Source organism: Callorhinchus milii, unplaced genomic scaffold (assembly GCF_018977255.1).
Source record: "Callorhinchus milii isolate IMCB2004 unplaced genomic scaffold, IMCB_Cmil_1.0 Scaffold3, whole genome shotgun sequence".
NCBI classification, from domain to species: Eukaryota; Metazoa; Chordata; class Chondrichthyes; order Chimaeriformes; family Callorhinchidae; genus Callorhinchus; species Callorhinchus milii.
Genome location: NW_024704744.1, coordinates 7,045,118 through 7,062,727, shown reverse-complemented (window position 1 = coordinate 7,062,727; position 17,610 = coordinate 7,045,118). Strand labels below are relative to the sequence as shown.

The 17,610-nt window shown below is 44.4% G+C and overlaps 1 protein-coding gene across 1 annotated transcript in view; it reads right to left on the bottom strand.

Moving 5' to 3' along the window:
* LOC103179015 (dystonin) overlaps positions 1-17,610 on the bottom strand; it is a 323,265-nt gene that overhangs the window by 72,705 nt on the left and 232,950 nt on the right. The gene's annotated exons all lie outside the window — the stretch shown is intronic.

Here is a 17,610-nt window from a genome sequence, read left to right as displayed (position 1 = left end):
GAGCATGACTGAAGGCCCTCCAAAGGAGGGTCTTGAGACATGCCTTGAAGGAGGCAAGGGAGGGGACTGTGGGATGGAGTTTCAAAAGGGTGGGGGCCGAAAGGCTGAAGGCCTGACCCCTGATAGTGCTGCAGGCCGAGTGGAGGACGTGGAGCAGGCAAGAGCCCAATGAGCAGAGGGAGTGGACATGTCTGTTGACAAGTTAGCAGGTAACAGATGGAGGGAGGAGCAATGCCGTGGAGGACTTTAAAGGCGAGGTCTCTTCTGGGCTGAGTTGGCTCCAAGGTTAACAAGCCTGATAATAGAAAATTGGAACCTCTGTAGAGGTACCTCAGTGCCAATCAACAAGATTAGTACCTGGGATACAGGGTTTAGTGATGAGAGTCTGAATAGACTTTCATTCACAAGATCGGTTCAGATAAGGAAACACTTTTGGCCCATTTGATCTCTTCCTTCCATAACTTCCACCCTGTCATGTCATCCCATCATTAGCAGCAAGCTGTTTTTTAAACAAGCTACAATTCTCAAGGTGAGGAGGTCAAAGGATGATCTGGCTGAGGTGTTCATAATGAAGGGAATTGACACACTTAGATCCAGGCTTCTCGAGTTAACTGGTCTCCTCCTGTTGCTTCTGATTAGTTCGTCATGTTTGAGGCTTGATAATGTTTAATTGAGTCCTTCAGTTTAACATCAATAATAATGTAATCCTTGCACTTGATATAGCGCTTATCACACCTTTCAGGTGCCTGAAAGCGCTTCACAGAACATACTGTAAAGGGATTGACTATATATTTTGTGGGTAAAATGTGGCAGCCAATTACACACAGCAGTATCCCACAAAAAGTCGTGGATTGAAAAATGTGCATTTATTTAGCGTCCTTCACATAGGATAGCATCTTAGAGCACTTCACAAGGCCAGGGAAAGGCGAGGAGCAAGGGAGAGAGGGAAGGGGAGGTGTTTGTGAGCACAGTGGAAGAGGAAGGTTTTTCATCAGGATTTAAAGACGCGGGAGGGAGGGAAGATGTGGGATGGAGGAATAAAGGGATGTAATTCCAGAAGTTAGGGAATGCAAAGGGCAAAGGCTTAATAATTCAAAGCGAAGAACTTGTAATAATAATCCTTGCATTTGATACAGCACCTGATCCAAGTCGTTGAGTCGTCTCAAAGAGCTTCACAGAATATATTGTAAAGTAGATTGACTGAGTATTTTGTGGGAGAAACGCGGCAGCCAATTGTGCACAGCAGTGACCCACAAACAGTCGTGGATTGAGTAACCAATTTTTTTTGAAAAGAGGTTACACTTTGCCACCCATTCTTCTTTCCGTTTGGAACAAAACCATTCTGCACTGTGCATCTCCAGTCACAATATAAAGCCTTAAAGAAACAATAACAACTACTTGCATTTATATAGCGCCTTCCACACAGGGTAGCGTCTCAGAGCGCTTAACAGTGGTGGAATCTGACTTTGAGCCTCGCGCGGGGTAGGGGGGGTGGAGGATGGGAGGAGGTGGCCATAAGCACGGTCGAAGAGGAAGGCCTTCGGGCGGGACTTGAAAAAGGGGAGAGAGGGGGCAAGGAAGAGGGATTAAGAGAGCCACCAAATAACAACAACAACCTGCGCTTATATGGCACCTTTCACATAGGCAAATATCACAAAGTGCTTTGCAGAAATAAGAGTTTTCATAACAGAACCATACTCCCTCAATACTTTCAGATCAATGTTCAATCACAAGCATATTCTTTCCCCCTTATACGAACAGGCTGTCTTTCACCATGTGGTTCCCTGTTCAAATATGCATTGCATTTATCCAGATTAACCTCCATCTGTTCAAGTCTATCTCCATCTCAGCCTATTCACCTAATTCACCCACATCCCTCTGAAAGCAGATTAATCTTCCTTACACCACAAAAACTATTATTGTTTGTCATCAGAAAATTTGCTGAGACTTCAAAAGCCCACAGTAACGTTATTAAAAATAAAAACACTTGCATTTGATACAGCATCTTAACATGTCAAGATGTTTCAAAGTGCTTCACAGCATTTTACTATCAAATGTAGTGACTGTGCATTTTTGTAGGCAAATTTCCCACAAACAACCATGAAGTAGATGAGTAATGGCGGCTAAGAGGTAGCCATTTGTAAACGCGGGCATGAATATCAACTGGGACCCTGCTGGCCCGGCTAACAATCCACCAAATAAAATTGGTCATTCTCTTCACGCTGTTTGTGGCACGTTGTTGTGCGAAATATTGGCTGCCACGTTCACCAACAAAATACACAGTCACTCCACTTCACAGTAAATCCTGGGAAGGGCTTAGGAACATAGGAACAAGAGGAGGCCATTCAGCATTTTGAGCCTGTTCTGCCATTTAATTAGATCATGGCTGATCTGTACCTCAACTAATCTTTTCAATTCCAATTTCCCGCTTTCTCCCCATATCCCTTAATGCCCTGACTTACCATAATACCCTGGCTTTGAGAAGTCCTCCTAATGTGAGAAGTCCTCCTTTATGTATCAAACATAAAGAATATCATCAAACCCTATCCCAGTCCAGAGAAATAGGACTACAGAGAAAAGAAACCTGCTGAGATCGGCATTTTTAGTGGACGTCCATAGAATGGTTATGCCCACAAAATATACAGTCAATTCACTTTACAGCATGTTCTGTGAAGCGCTTTGAGACATCTCGAAGACGCTATATGAAATACAAGGATTATTATTATTTTATAAGACCTTTCACACATCACCAAGTATGAGAGCCACCTATACACCATTACGATTGAGAACACACAGAAAAACAGCTCCACAAAGCCATTGTTATCTGCCATTCTGACTCATTATTTGACAGGAATTTGCTGCACTCCATTTGCTCCAAGTCATGTGAATAGCAAATTGGAAGAAAGGTGGAGAGTGACAGAGACAGAAAGAGAGAGGAGGAATCCCCGATCTGTGCTTACAGAGCTCTGTTAGTCACAGCCTTCTCCCCTCATGGTTATCTTTCCATCCATCATCACCTTCTGCTGCCTATCACAAACCCAAATGCCTCATTTACCCATCAATTGGCTGCCCTGTTCGACTGCAAAATACGCAGTCACTCCACTATACAATAAATGCTGTGAAGCGCTTTGAAATGTCCCAACTTGAAAGGTTTAACAGCTCATTAACACCCAGGTTTAATGTCTTGGGCTGAAGGATGGCACTTCCAACAATAGACCTCTCCCCCAGCAATGCACTGGAGTGCCAGTCTAGGCTGTGAGTGCACAGCCCTCATGTCGGGTTTCAACCCACAATCATCTGGCACAGAAGCGAGAGAGCTGCTGACAAGTCGGGCTGACACCTGTGGAGGGAGACTATCAAGGCTGGAAGGTAGGCGGTGGAGTCTCAAAGTTTCTGAAAGGTGTTTCCCATCCACCGCATTACATGAGTAGACATTTGAGCTCTAAGTAACAGATGCTCCACTGATGCCTACTTGTGTTTAAAAGGCTCATGACAAAACAGCGACATGGAATTTGACCATGGTTTCCTTTGTGAAAAATCTAACATCAGTCACAAGATCTCTTCCTATGTAATCCCTACCAGGTTCCAACTCTACATCTAGTGCCGGCAAACTGTTGGGATCCCGTTTGCAATCTGCTTTTCTCTTGCTCTCTTCCTTCCTACAACACTCCTTTTTAATTAACCCCAGCTTTGACTCCCAGTCCTCACTCCTTCTCATTTCCTTTCACCTTTTCAATTCTTTATTTTTTTAAGTTCAGCTTTGACTTCCTTACTTGTCTAATTTCGGATTTGCTCGCTTTCTCTAGTTCCTAACGAGGCAGTATTTATTATTCCCACTTCCACTGAAGAGACTTAAAAGAACTCAACGTTTCCTGTGTACTTTTTTTTCCCCCCCAGTTCCACATCCCACTGAGGTTTTATGCCTCTGGATTCATGAATCTCAACACAGCATTTAATTCAAGCCCCATCTCAAGACATATCTCTTCGACCACACTTTCAGCCATCTTTCCCCTCCCCATCTGATTGAAGCCCAGCCAGCAGTGTCAAGCACTTTGGGATATCCTCCCAACGTGAAACATGACGTATCAATGTAAATTTTTATTGGATTTAATACTAATCTAATAGTGATCGCTGAATGCCTTCTCCCATTTCAGAATAAAGCTACCTCAGTATTGTTATTGCTTCGGCTTTGTAAAACAATGGTTTATATGCCAACGTGTTATATCATATCAAGTATCATATCATGTGTTATATCATATTGTGTGTCAGCATGGCTCAGTGGAAGCACTCTCGCCTCTGAGTCAGACATTCGTAGATTCAAGCCCCACATCAGGACTTGGAATTACGTAGTCTAAGATGACACTCCAATGCAGTAGTGGGGGTTTTTGCATTGTCAGAGGTGCCGTCCTCCTGATGAGATGCAAAACCGAGGTCCCGTCTGCCTGTTCAGATGGACGTTAAAGATCCCATGGCATCTCCCGATGTCCTGGCCAACAACCCCCCAAATAAAATGGGTCACTCACTCCATGGCTGTTTGTGGGATATTTCTGTGTGCAAATTAGCTGCCTTGTTTCACCGACAAAATGCAGTCAATCCACTTTACAATATATCCTGTGAAGCGCTTTGAGACTTCTCGACGATGCAATAAGGCACTATATTAAAGGATTGGTATTATTATAATAGTGTTGCTCTCCACAGCTGGAAACACTGGTTTCTGCTCCACAATGCGGAAGTAAAAAAGGCAGCATTTGTAATCTGAAATAATAATAATTGTGCCTTTGATGTAACGCCTTCACACTGAAACTTCTAAAGCACCTGTGAAGAGTGGTGAGTGTGTCTTGTGTAGGCAAATGCCACAGCAATTTGCATACAGCATTGTCCCACAAACAGCCATGAAGGGAAAGACTGATTATTATCTGGGGGACAGAGAGAAACTCCCTCCTCTTTTTAGAGATAAAGGGATTTTTAATGTCCGCCTGAATAAGCACAGGACCTCGGTGTAACGTCTCATCCGAAGAATGGCACGTCAACAAAGCAGCTCCCAGCATTGCACTGGAGTGTCATCTTACACTGTAAATCATCTTAGGATGTAAATATAATGCCAAACTGGATTGATCTCCTGTGACCAGCGATAACAATCCCTCTTTTTTTGGGTCTGTGTGATACTCCCCACCCATTGCATTTCTAACCCTAACCCCCTATGATGTTATTATTTAGAATTTTTTTATTATTATAGTTAAGAAATCCTAGATGCCAAGTGTTCTGCGGTGCCAAGGCTGAAGTGAGTGGACGTGATGAACTGTAATATTTATAGCAATGAGGTCATGCCAAACTTGTGGTTTTATAGATCCTGTGGATGTTAAGAAGGAACGACCGGTGGAAGAAAGCAGCCCTGCAGTGTTTGCGTCCCAGAAAATACTGTGATGAATGAGAGTAGTAGACAGAGCAAACAGCGATGCATTGGTGTCTTGTATCATAATAATAATAATCTTGCCTTTAATACAGCGCCTTCCGTATGAGGACAAATCTCAAAGCCATGCACCGGATTTTTACTTTAAATGACTGTGGTATTTTGGAGGCAAGCATGGCAGCCAATTTTGCATAGGAATCTCCATAAATAGCCATGGAGTGATGAGACCAATTTTATCTAAGGGGATTGTTGGCCAGGACACCTGTAGAAACTCCTTCCTCTTTTTGAATCGTGCCGTGGGATCTTTAATGTTCACCTGAACAGCCAGACAAGAACTTGGTTTGACATCTCATCCAAAGGATGGCACCTCCCTTATCTTTTCAAATAATCCCACATGATCTTTAACCTCCACCAGCACCGCATTGAGTGTCAGCCTTGACTGATACGATTCCAAAATACTGACATGCGCTTGAACCCACAGCCTTCAGACTCAGAGGCAAGATTGCTGGTAACTAAACCAGACTGATACCTGACTCATAGGAATTGTACCAAGGTACGAAGATCATTTCATTCTATTCTGCTTCATTGGTATTCTCTCCCATTGAAAATGCAAACATAACGACACAATGAAATCACTGTGCTGGGTATTTAATAAAATACTTATTAAAATGTCCACCTTTAAAGTTATACCAATAGGGTAACACCAGTGATGATTTCTCTCCAAGGCAATGTTTTAATATTAATAAAAAGTTAACTTGGGGCAAAGAAAAGAGGAACAAAGCCATGTGTGCTCAAAGGCAAGAGCTCAAGTTAAGTGAACTCTCCAATCAGTCACTGGGTCTATTTTTTCTCTCTACCTTGAAATGCCTTCCAAGTTCTTCATTGCTTCTGAAGCCAAGAGAAGCTAAATTGCATTGTATTGTGGTGACATAACCTCAGTCCCATTTGTAATTCACAGGCAGGGATTAAAAGGGGGGGATTTTAAGTAACTGCACAAACTTCAGTAAGGGCATTTCTTGAAATCCCACAAAGTAGGTTGATGTTCTTCATACCACGGGAACCCCGAGGTCTTACAACTGTGCTTAAACAGATCCGAGGGGCGTTCTGGGTGGAGACATTCCAGCGCAGGCACAGTTTTTGTAAGTTAAACACACTTGTGTAAATGAACACCATGACATGACGGGTAACAGACACCAGCTGGTTAATAATCGCATACCAAACAGCAGGAAATCATCAGTCAGGCCAGACACTGCCTCCTGCTTACATAGCTGTGGTGCTCACCCAATCCCACTCTGCTGAAATTTAATATTCTCGCGTCGCTAGGAAACGCGTTGCTAGAGCAACACAGACATAAAGCAAAGAGACAAGAGCTCCACAAAGTGCGCCGTGCTACAAGGAATCTTCTTCCCCCCCCAACCCCCATCCCCTACCTCCGCACTGCCCCAACTTTTCCAGGACTTTTTGTCAATGCAAACTCCAACCTCCCCCTCCCTCTCCTGCTTATCGTTCCCTCCCACTGTTACCTTATCAATGCACAGAGCAGAGCTGTCCATCTCCCATCTTGCCGTCACTGAAGTCAGCCTGTGCTTGCACTCCTCATCCATCACTGGAGTATTTTCATAATAAGCTTTACTTTCAGGGTCCTGGTTTTCAATAGCCACGGGTCTACCCTTAGACACTGACAATGAGGCATCTGGTTCCAGCCCTGCCCATGGACCCTCAGGTTCTGACCCCGTGTCTAACACATCACTTTGGCTTTCCACCACGATATCCCAGTAACCCGTTTCTCTCCTCCCGCATGTGTCCTCCTCCTCCTCCTCAGTCTCTCCTCCCCACGTCGCTTCCCCTGATTCCGCGAGCTCGGAGATCACTTCCTCCGGTGCTGGTGGTGTAAACCGGGGTGTCTCTGCCGGGGTTTGCCGGATCCCGTTCGTCTCGCCGTGCAGCACCGCCCCGGCTGCTCGCTCCGAACCGCAATCCTCCCTCCTGTTACTCTCAGACACCAGTTTCAAAGCCAGGATCAGCATCGCTTCGTCATCCGGCAAGGAGTCCGGGTAACGTTCCTCCTCGGTGCTCACAGTCACGGGAAACACCTGCTCTGCCATCGCTGCCCATGGCTGCTCCTCGCCACCGGAGCTAGCGTCACAGACGACCTCTCTGGCCTCACCGTCGGTGGTCACCACCCGCGTTCCCTCTGAGGAGGTCAGGCTACGGTCTCGGTCTCGCCGTCGCTTCTCCCTCCTCGGCTCCGTCTCGGCGGACGGGCTGCACAGGCCGGAGTCTTCCTCTGAGGTGATCGAGCCGGTGACGTCCCTCTTGCGCTCGCTTGTCACCGTGGATGAATCCACGTTGGTGTCCGCACTCTCGGGGGACGAAACGTCGGCCCGGCCGGGGTAGTCAGCGAAGGGAGGGGTCAGCATCCTCCAGGATCGTCGCTTCTCTCTCCTGTCTGTCCGAGCCCTGGCCTTGGGCTGGCCCGCAACCCGCACCACATCGCTGTTGAGTTTCAGCGCGTCGTAGATCACCTTCTCGTCCAGTCTGCTGCTCTCCCTGGTCCTCAGCTCAAAGGCACTGGAAGCTGCCAGGGCTCCATTGCTAGAGAAGGTACCAGTGTCCAGTGTTCTCTGGCTGTACGGAAGGTAGCGGTCAGGGAAGTGCCTCGATGCCAAGCTGCCCTTTGAGCCCGAGTCTATCTGCTCATTGAGTCTCACAGTGTCGTAAATGGATCTCTGGGGAACGTAGCAATCTTCTATGTTAATATCTTCTTCCTCGGCTTTCCCTAAACAGGTGGGGTTTTGACGTAAACAGTCTGGCCGGCTCAGTGGTTTCCCCATTGTTGAATCTTTCTCTCTCTCTCTCTCTCTCTAACAGTAATAAGTAGTTGCACAGAGTAAAAGCCTTCAGAACTTCAAGACGTCCGAAAGAGACATGTCAGCAGGAACCTCAACTCCCCAAAGCAGCTTGTGAATTGTAACCTCTTACGAGGCATTTCTCTTCTCCCTTCTCCCAACACCCCCCCCCCGCCCCCACACACACACACACTCTCTTTCACACACACATTCAGCAAGTTAAAGCACAAGCTTCAAGCATTGAGGCAGTGTTTTTCAGTGCAATCAGAACAACTTTTGGAAATATCCGATTGGAACACGGTGCAAAACCAATAAACACTTCTAATCAACAATAAAGTGCAAGATAAATTCTCTCTCTATCTGTCTGTCTATCAGGGAAGTCACAGTTACATTGCAAGAGGAACAACAAAGTCCAGCCACATTTTTTCGTGGGAAAATCTGCAGATTTCTCTTTTTTATTTAAAAGTATTCTAAGCAATCACTGGCCTGTTACGAAGACTATAATTTCAGCTGATTTCCATCAGCAAAACTTCCCAAAGAAGAGAATGCTTCAGCGCACAGCACAGCGTAGCACAGCTCGGCAGCTTGAAAGACGGCTTGGTAACCGCGTACAATCCATTTGCTCAGCGGAGCCGTTCACAGTGACAAAACAGCAACATAAATCCCGGTGGTGTAATCCCGATGGTGGGTGCTCAAAGCGGCAGCCTCCGATCAAGGCAATGGTTCATGTAAACCGAGGCGTTGCGCAAGAAAAACATTGGCATTTTCTATTAAAGTCACGTAAAAAGTACTGCTATCAATTCTGGCCGAAATCCCAGCTCTCCTGCCTCTGTGCCTATTTACTCTGCACCTCTCTCAAGTCCAGGCTTGATTCGGTGGCAGCTCCACACTTCTGTGGCAGACCAGCCACTCTGGCTCGTCGGCAGGACTTACTTGCCAGTCATCGGGGTGGCAGGGAATCGCCCCACTCGGCTCCTGTGAACCCTGCAAGTCAAAGCCCTAATGGGTAACGGTGTTCCGAGCTGGACAAGCAGCGGGAAAGCTTGCCAGACAAATACTTTTAAGCCAGAGTGAAAGGTATCTTCCTCCTGGCTCCGTTATGCACTCTGTCGCAGCGATGTTAAGAGAAATTCAGTGATGGATGCTCAGCTCACCCAGAGCTTCTTCCCACACTCGTTCCGGAGTTTCAATTGTAAACCACCGAGGATTCTGCCGTTCTCCTTTTATAGAGCAAACTGCATCAACCTTGAAGAGTCTGCTTTGCGCAGTCAGAACGTGCAAAGCAGCAAAGCAATAATTAAAGTTCCTAGTAACTTGCGCTGTCTCACGTGGATATCCCCTCTTGTCTGCCAAAATCTGAGCAGAGGGCTTTAGGTACTGAAAGCACATATGTATCATGCAGAGCTGATAAGAGTTCCCCAGTCTCTCTCTTCCTCTCCCTCACTCTAATACAGAGCTGACAAGCATGCAAGCAGCCACTTCACAGTAAGCAACGCCCTTTTTCATTCTGCATGTAACATCTGCTGCAATCCCATTTGTGCGAGGAGCTCTGTGTATCACACTAGCATTGGTCGGGTGCTTGACCCCATCGACCCTTCCTCTCTTCGGCCCCTACCCATTCTGCACGTGACTGACCTCCAGCTATCATCTCACTTTTGTTTTGCCTCCTCTATCTCTCTCTCTCTCTCTCTCTCTCTCGCTGTCTCCAGTGTCCAAGAAACACTGAACAATTCCCAGATCAAAACTGTTAAAATCCACGCTGCCCGCAGTGACCCACATGCGGTGCTCTGGTGTCTCGGCACAGAGCGGAGAAGGCTCCTTGTCTGATTCAATACCCTCTCAGCACAGGACGTTGTCACTCTGGTTAGTTCATTTAAACTGTTTTTTTGTTGGGAGGATTGATTGGGGGTGGGGTGGTGGGAGAAGGGGGTGGAGTTTGGGGGAAGGGGAAAACTGGACATGCTCTCAAGTAATCGCACCAGCACTTAAACCTGATCTGACCTCAATAAAACTCTTGAAAGAGAGCGGGGAGGAGAGCACGGCTGAACTGAAGGGTGAGAAATCAATGCCCTTAAGATGAAACACGTTTTCTCCTTGCCGATGTGGAAGCACAACAAGACGCAACAGCATTACCTACTAATCCGTTCTTGAAAATAGCTCAAGGCACAGTCATTTCCAACAAGCAACGGGGAGTACCGAAGCCAGTCTCAGGAACAATGCAACGCAGGCACTTGAAAGTGGCCTCTGCAATTTCACGGAAGAGACTGTGGCTTTGGAACTGCCTCACTAATCTAGATCCCGGATTAGCGAAGCAGGGACCTTGGCAAAGGGTAAACCTTCAGTTAAAGGGCTGGATTGCAGCAATGCACCGTAACACTGCTTGCTTCCTTGATTTGTTTCCTGTCCATTAAACATATAGGATGTAATGTTGTAATGTCTACTCCTGATTGATCATGGTTAATCAGCACCAGGATTTTCCTAATGATTCAAGACATTCCTTCTTTCCTTCCATCATCGGAATGGAGTAAAGGAACAATTATAATTCTTGCATTTGATACAGACTCACAGGACTTTACTGTACAGTGCAGTGACTATATTTTGTAGGTGAACACAGGAGCCAGTTTGCACACAGCAATGTCCTACCGACAGCCATGATGTGAATAGCTAATTTTATTTGTAGGATTATTGGCCAGGGCAGCTCCCTTCTCTTTTCGAGTAGCGCCATGGGATCAGCAAAGGGTCTGCCTTCAGGTTAACATCTCCTCTGAAGGACAGCACCTCCTACAACTCAGCACTGCCTAGGAATGTCAGCCTCGACCGTGTGTTCAAAGTCCTGACGTGGCGCTTGAAACCATAACCTTTTGAGTCAGAGGCAAGAGTGCTGCAGCCTGGGTCAGGCTGACACCTAATAATAATCATTGCATTTGATGTAGTGCCTGTAACATTGAAATATCTCAAAGAGGTTCACAGGGAAATTGCTGTTGGGTGAGGTGACTGCTGCTAGGGCTCACTATTTGTGACCATTCTTAACAGGCTGCTAAACACTGAGTATGATTCGCAACTCCTGCAAATAACTGAAAGTGTGTCAGGCCAACTCATAGCAACCGGCAAAGCAACATTCCCAGAAGTAGACTGCAGCATTTCCATATTCCCGCAAGACACCTTTATGGGTATTGGAAGGATTCCCCATCTGTAACTTTGATTTCATATGATTTCCACTACAGACAGATCCTGTGGGAACCAGGAACACATCCTCATGCTCCAAAGCAGCTGCCTTAAGGCAGAGCAATGGCGAAAGTAATCGACGAGCAACACAAACCCACATTGCGGTTAGGAAATAAATCAAAGGCCCAACCGCCCTCCTAGTCTTAGCCGTAAGTCACTTTGCCTTCATAATTATGATTGCATAGGATTCCACTTGTCCAATCTTAATTTGAAAGTCAGCTTTCCACAAACAGAACTGGCTTCCAAATTGAGACTCTACGCGATCATAATACTTTGCAGCAAAATGGTCTCTCCGGCTAAGACTAGGTGGATTTATGAGTCTCAAAATGCTGACAAAACGAACGACTCATTAATCCGCCTCATTAAAAAAAAGAAAAATGAGTCTGGTGAGGGCTCCCAGATTTCCTTAGCCCTTTAAACAATGACTCACTCAATCCTCTCCAGGTTTCAGACAATTAGAGCCGTTTCCACACGTTATAAACAGAGCAAAGGATCCATCAGCAAACACTTCTCGTCTGTCACATGTATTTGCGGTGCAAAAGTCTTGATTTCAACAAATCTCAAATTTCAGAAAGCATTTAGTTTGTGACGATCCCTGGCAAATAACCACACACCACAGTCTGATTAATCCACCAGACACCAAGACAAAAGGTTTGCTTTGCCTGATGATCATTTAAAAAAAACTCCGCCTTTTGGCCCTCCTTTTCTCTTCCTAATAATACTTGCATTTGATATAGTATATTATCATGTCATTGAGACATCTCAAAGAACTTCACAGAGTGTATTGTAAAGTGGATTGGCTGTGGATTTTGCAAACGAAACATGACAGCCAATTGTGTACAGTAACGTCCCACAAACAGTCGTGAATTGAGTGACCAAATTTGTTTTGGAGTGATTATTAGTTTAGTTTGTAATCTTATAATAATTAGACCAAAATTGTCAGAAAACAAACCAAACCAATTAAAGACTTAGCATGTCTGTGTCTGAGCGAACTGAGGCCAAAGTAATGTCATAAATTAACACAATTCTGGATGCCCAGTGAGCTGAAGTCATTCCGTTAAAAAAAATCCCCAGGCTCGGACATCATAGGATGGGTGTACAAAGCTTTGTTTAGCACTGGTTATCCAATAACATAGCTGCCGTTTGTATGGTGTGTGTGGAGGGCGCTATATAAATCCAAGTTGTTGTTGTTGTTGTGTACGGGGTGGAGTGAGCGGGGGGGAAAGGAAGAACAATTTCCTGAGTAAAACCGACAAGTACTGCTCCCTACTTACACCCCACCACCCCAACCACTCCACCCACCCACCCCACCACCCAGACCTCAATTTCCCCAAATAACATGAAGGGAACAACCTCAACGGTCCTCGTGGCATGATCACCATGGACACCAGTTTGCTACGTTTTGTTATTGCAAAGAAAAATAGGAACAGGAAGGTCAGATAACCAACACGATGGGAAGGAAAGGGGGGGGAAAGTAGTGCAATGCTGAACCAACCTAAAAAAAAGTTCAAGGTTTCCCATTACATCACGTCTAAAAAGGTATGTGTGCGTCATGGGCATCCTGTTGAGTTTCCCTCATCTAAAACGCTTACGTCTCAGACTGGGACACAGGTGGGTTGGCTCTGACAGTACTGATCATCAAGGTAGAGTTACAGCTTTGTGGTAAAAATAAAAGCATTCCTTCTGGAGAAAGAGGAATAAATACAACACGTTTCGCCTTCTGGAGACTGAGTTTTTCTTAAAAAAAGCAAATCTGGTCTAAAATCTCACTCCCTCTCAATTTCTTTTCAGTCTCTCCCGCGCAGGTCTTGCAAAACATACACACATTTTAAAATGACTATTTGCGCTTTGCGACATCTCATTGATGTGATAAGGCGCTGTTTCGAATGCAAGGATTGTTATTATTTATCTATCCAAATTTGAGCTTGCGCAAAACTGCAGAAAAGTTCTTCAATTTCCGTCTCACTTTGGAAGAACTGCAGAAAACCCATGTTAACAACAACAAAAACTTGCATTTATGTAACGCCCTCTACACATGATAGTGTCTCGGAGCACTCGAATTAAGCATTTTCACTTTTCTGCAAAAAAAAACTTTCAATTTAAAAATAAAATCTTGCATCCTGGAGCTGGGCAGCATTTAGAGTCTCGTAAATCTACCAATGTCTCAAATTAAAAGAAAGATTCTTGAAATTGTTAATACCAGAGCAGAGGAGACGAGCAGAAACTTGGGGTAGGAGAACATCAGAGTGTGTAAGGTGCGAGGCAACTTATAGCCAAGGACCTTGACATTGAGCCACGGCAAACCTGCTCGAGAGATTCCTATCCAACACCAATTGCAAATTGGTTAACACCATTTGTCACTTTAATTTGCAACTCTCCAACAATCTGGATATCTCTGGAGTGAAGTGCATCACTGAAAGTGTATACCATTCTCATCCATTTTCTCTAAGTGCCATCTGTTTGCCGCTTGCATCTCACGGACACAGTGACAACACATGCCGATTTTCACTGAGCAGCACAGAGAGAAAATGGGACAAAGTGAAATTGGGAGTTGGGGGAGGGGGGGTGCGTGTGCCGACATTGATATAATACTGTAGTTGAACCTTGGCGGCTGGTATTTTATCGCTGAGAGCTATCGCTTCTTTGAAACTCGAAATCCGATACTTATGAACCCATACAATAAAGAGGTCATCTCCCCCTCCCTCTTCTGCCTTCTTGGACACATACTATCGGCTTTGTACATCGTTCCAAGCCTATGTTAAAAGGTACGACATAAATGCAAGTTGTTGAGATCCAAGTGTGCACCATCCCAATAATTGTCTATGACTTGGTTCCATGTGAATTATACAAGACATAAGACATGAATTGAAAGCCTCAGCCTTGGCATTCTGGTCAAATCTGCTCTTCGCTCTCACTTTTTTTGTGATTCGCACGGATGTAAAGAGATCGTCCTGCTGTTGCGATGGTGGGGGAAGGGGCGGGGAAGGGGGGGCCAGTGGGGGAGGAACATAAGGAACGAGAAACAATCCACAAACGAAACGTGAAAGTCTTTCTTGTTGGTTATGTTCCCCTGCTTAATCCAAATTTAAATGACTGGTTTGTGGACCACCATGTAATGAATGGTTACGATATGAATTGTTCTGTTGACATCACTGGTTGAGGCAGAAACTATACTAGTTTTCAGAGAGGAACCTAAAAAGGAGTATGGGGGAAACGTGCAGGTAACTGAGCCAAAAAGGATTGATCTTAAAAAGAGCCACTACAGACACAATGGGCTGAATGGCCTTCGTCTGTGCTGTAAATTCTACGGGGACTTAGACATTGAACCCAGATAACCATGTCCTGATGGGCTTGCAGTTCACTCCCACGATGAGTGTGAATGTCACGTCTTTGAGCTGAACTTCTGCAGTTAACAATATGAACCATGTGATATGAAGTGATTGCCCTCATTCACCAACAACATATTCACTTCACTTCTAATCAATTATATTTCACCAAGTGCTTTGAGCCTTATTGTTTGTGAACATTGTGTAATATAAATGCAACAGAAATTTAAGCTACTATTGTTAATATCCTCAGAAGCCCTTAAGTTGAATTCCTGTACCGTGCAGTTTCTCCGGGTGTTCTGACCAACAACCTCCCAAATAAAATTGGTCATTCACGTTATGACTGTCTGTGGGACATTGCAGTGCAAATTGTCTGCCACGTTCGTTTACAAATATAGTCACTCCACTTCATATATAATAATCCTTGCATTTGATATAGTGCCTTATCACGTCTTAGAGACGACTCAAAGCGCACAACAGTATCCCACAAACAGTCATGGATTGATTGACCTTATTATTATTATTTTTAAGTGATTATTACTCTCGGAAAAGTGATCCACCAATCGACTAACAACCAGGTTTCTATTTACTGCTGGGCAAACAGAGCCGTGTGGAGTAAGGAAATGTGCCTGAAGTTGCCCCCTTTACAGTATAAATTCTATTCAGTATATAGAGGAGTCCTGTAGTTCCGTGGTTAGAGCACTTGTCTCGCAAATGAGAGACCTGAGTTTGATTCCCAACAAAGTGAAAAGTTTCCTTACTTCACACACTTATGCTTATCTAGCATTAAGTAAGAACCTGGTTGCTAGTTGATTGTCGGATCGCTTTTCTGTGGGTAATAATTCCTTCAAAATAAATAAAAATAATTCGGTCAATCAATCCACGTCTGTTTGTAGGACACTCCTGATGCAATTTGCTGCCGTGTTTTGCCCACAAGATATACAGTCAATTCACTTTACAGTATATTCTGCGAAGCGCTTTGAGACATCTCGAAGATGTGATAAGGCGCGATATCAAAATGCAAGGATTATTCGAATATCCCGCAAAGTGCTTTGAGATATCTCAATAATAATAATCCTTGCATTTGATAAAATGACTTATCACATTTTCCAGATGTCTCAAAGCACTTCACAGGATATACTTTGAAGTGAATTGACTGTATGGTTTGCGGCCGGTTTAGTGTCTCATCAATGACTTGATGAGGCACTATATCAAATACACAATCATCACACTGTGAGCCAATTCATGACTCTGTGAAACAGTGTTGTAATAGGGATGGAATGCATACACTGTTTGATTAGACATTTCGTCCATCCATTAAGGCTTAGCCGACGGACTAAAGTGAAGGGCCGTTCATGTTAGCAAACATATTTTGGAACAAGCTGTGCAGTTTTATGGTGTGACCTATAAATCACTGTTATACACCAGATTCTTATCAAATCTCCACAACCTTTTGTGTAATCCACTTTAAAGCTTAAATCCAATTTTAACTCAGAAATTTTTATATCTAAAATAAACGTCTGTTCCATAAATAATTCCATTAATTTAAGGGAATTTTGTGAGTTTCTTTCTCTCCCTCTCACTCCCAAACACTTGAACAAAATATTTTTGACTGCAGAAGACATCTACGCTCACGGTGGGAGCTGGCTGCAAGCCTCTGATTTGGGCAATTAAATGTTTTTTTTTAGAAGAACTTCATCAAGTTTCTGTTTTCAATTTAGAACCTGGAGGCAGAACATACTGGGAATGTACGGCAGGTCGATCGGTCGCTGATGCAGGAAGATAGGGCGACTCTAAGGGCTACGGAGGCATCAAACCCCAAAACGTCAACTCGATCTTTCTATTTCAGACTCTCAACCTGCTGTGTGGTTTTTCCAGCAGTATCTGGGCTGTATTTGAAGTCTCCAGCACTCACAGAATTTTTAATCTTTAAACTCTTCAGATCGGGCGTGACACAGAGAGAGAGAGAGAGAGAGAGAGAGAGAGCGAGAAACCATCATGACTGGGGTGTGGAAATTTCCCACCACATTCATTTCCATTCAGGGGGCTTTCTCCTGACAGACAACCCCGCACTTCAGAACTGCTCCTCTCTATAAAACACAGACAAAAGGGCAATTGACAGAAATGGAGTAGAATTTTCCAGCGTTCCTTAACACGTCCCTTTGGGTTAATTCAAACTGCAAACTTCACCCCAATAACGGTGTTCAAAGCAACGCACTCACAAACAATGAGGACGGAGGACTATTTTATTTGATAAGAAAAAAACCACATGAAAGCCTCTGACCTGCTTAATATTGAAACCCGGTTCAAACAAATAGCCTTGTTAGCTCATGAATACCAATTAGGCAACAAAATTGTTGGTAGCTTTAAAAAATGTAAAACGGTAAAAGATTATGCTGGAAGAACTCCAAGAATTAATACCAGTACTTGAGGCTAAACAGAAAAATAAAGGGAGCTTCATCTGGGGAGCTTTTGTTCTGGCCCATTAGTTGTTCTAAGTAATCAACTTGATTCAAATAACGCACCACGGGAAATAAGAATACCATCAGTTTTAGCCTGCCATTTGCATTTGGTGCGGTTCTTAAACCCTGCTGAAGGTAAATAAAATCTAAGTGACAAAGGCTTCGATGAGAAGTGTTATCAAGGGTATGTGAATTTCGTTACGAGTATAACTCCCATCAAATGCATGATGTTGGGGAAACATTGGAACAAATGTCTTTAAATCGCAATGATCTTGACCGCCTTGTTAATGCTTCCCAAGGTGCCCAATGGTTTGACTTTGGTCACACATGGAAACCCA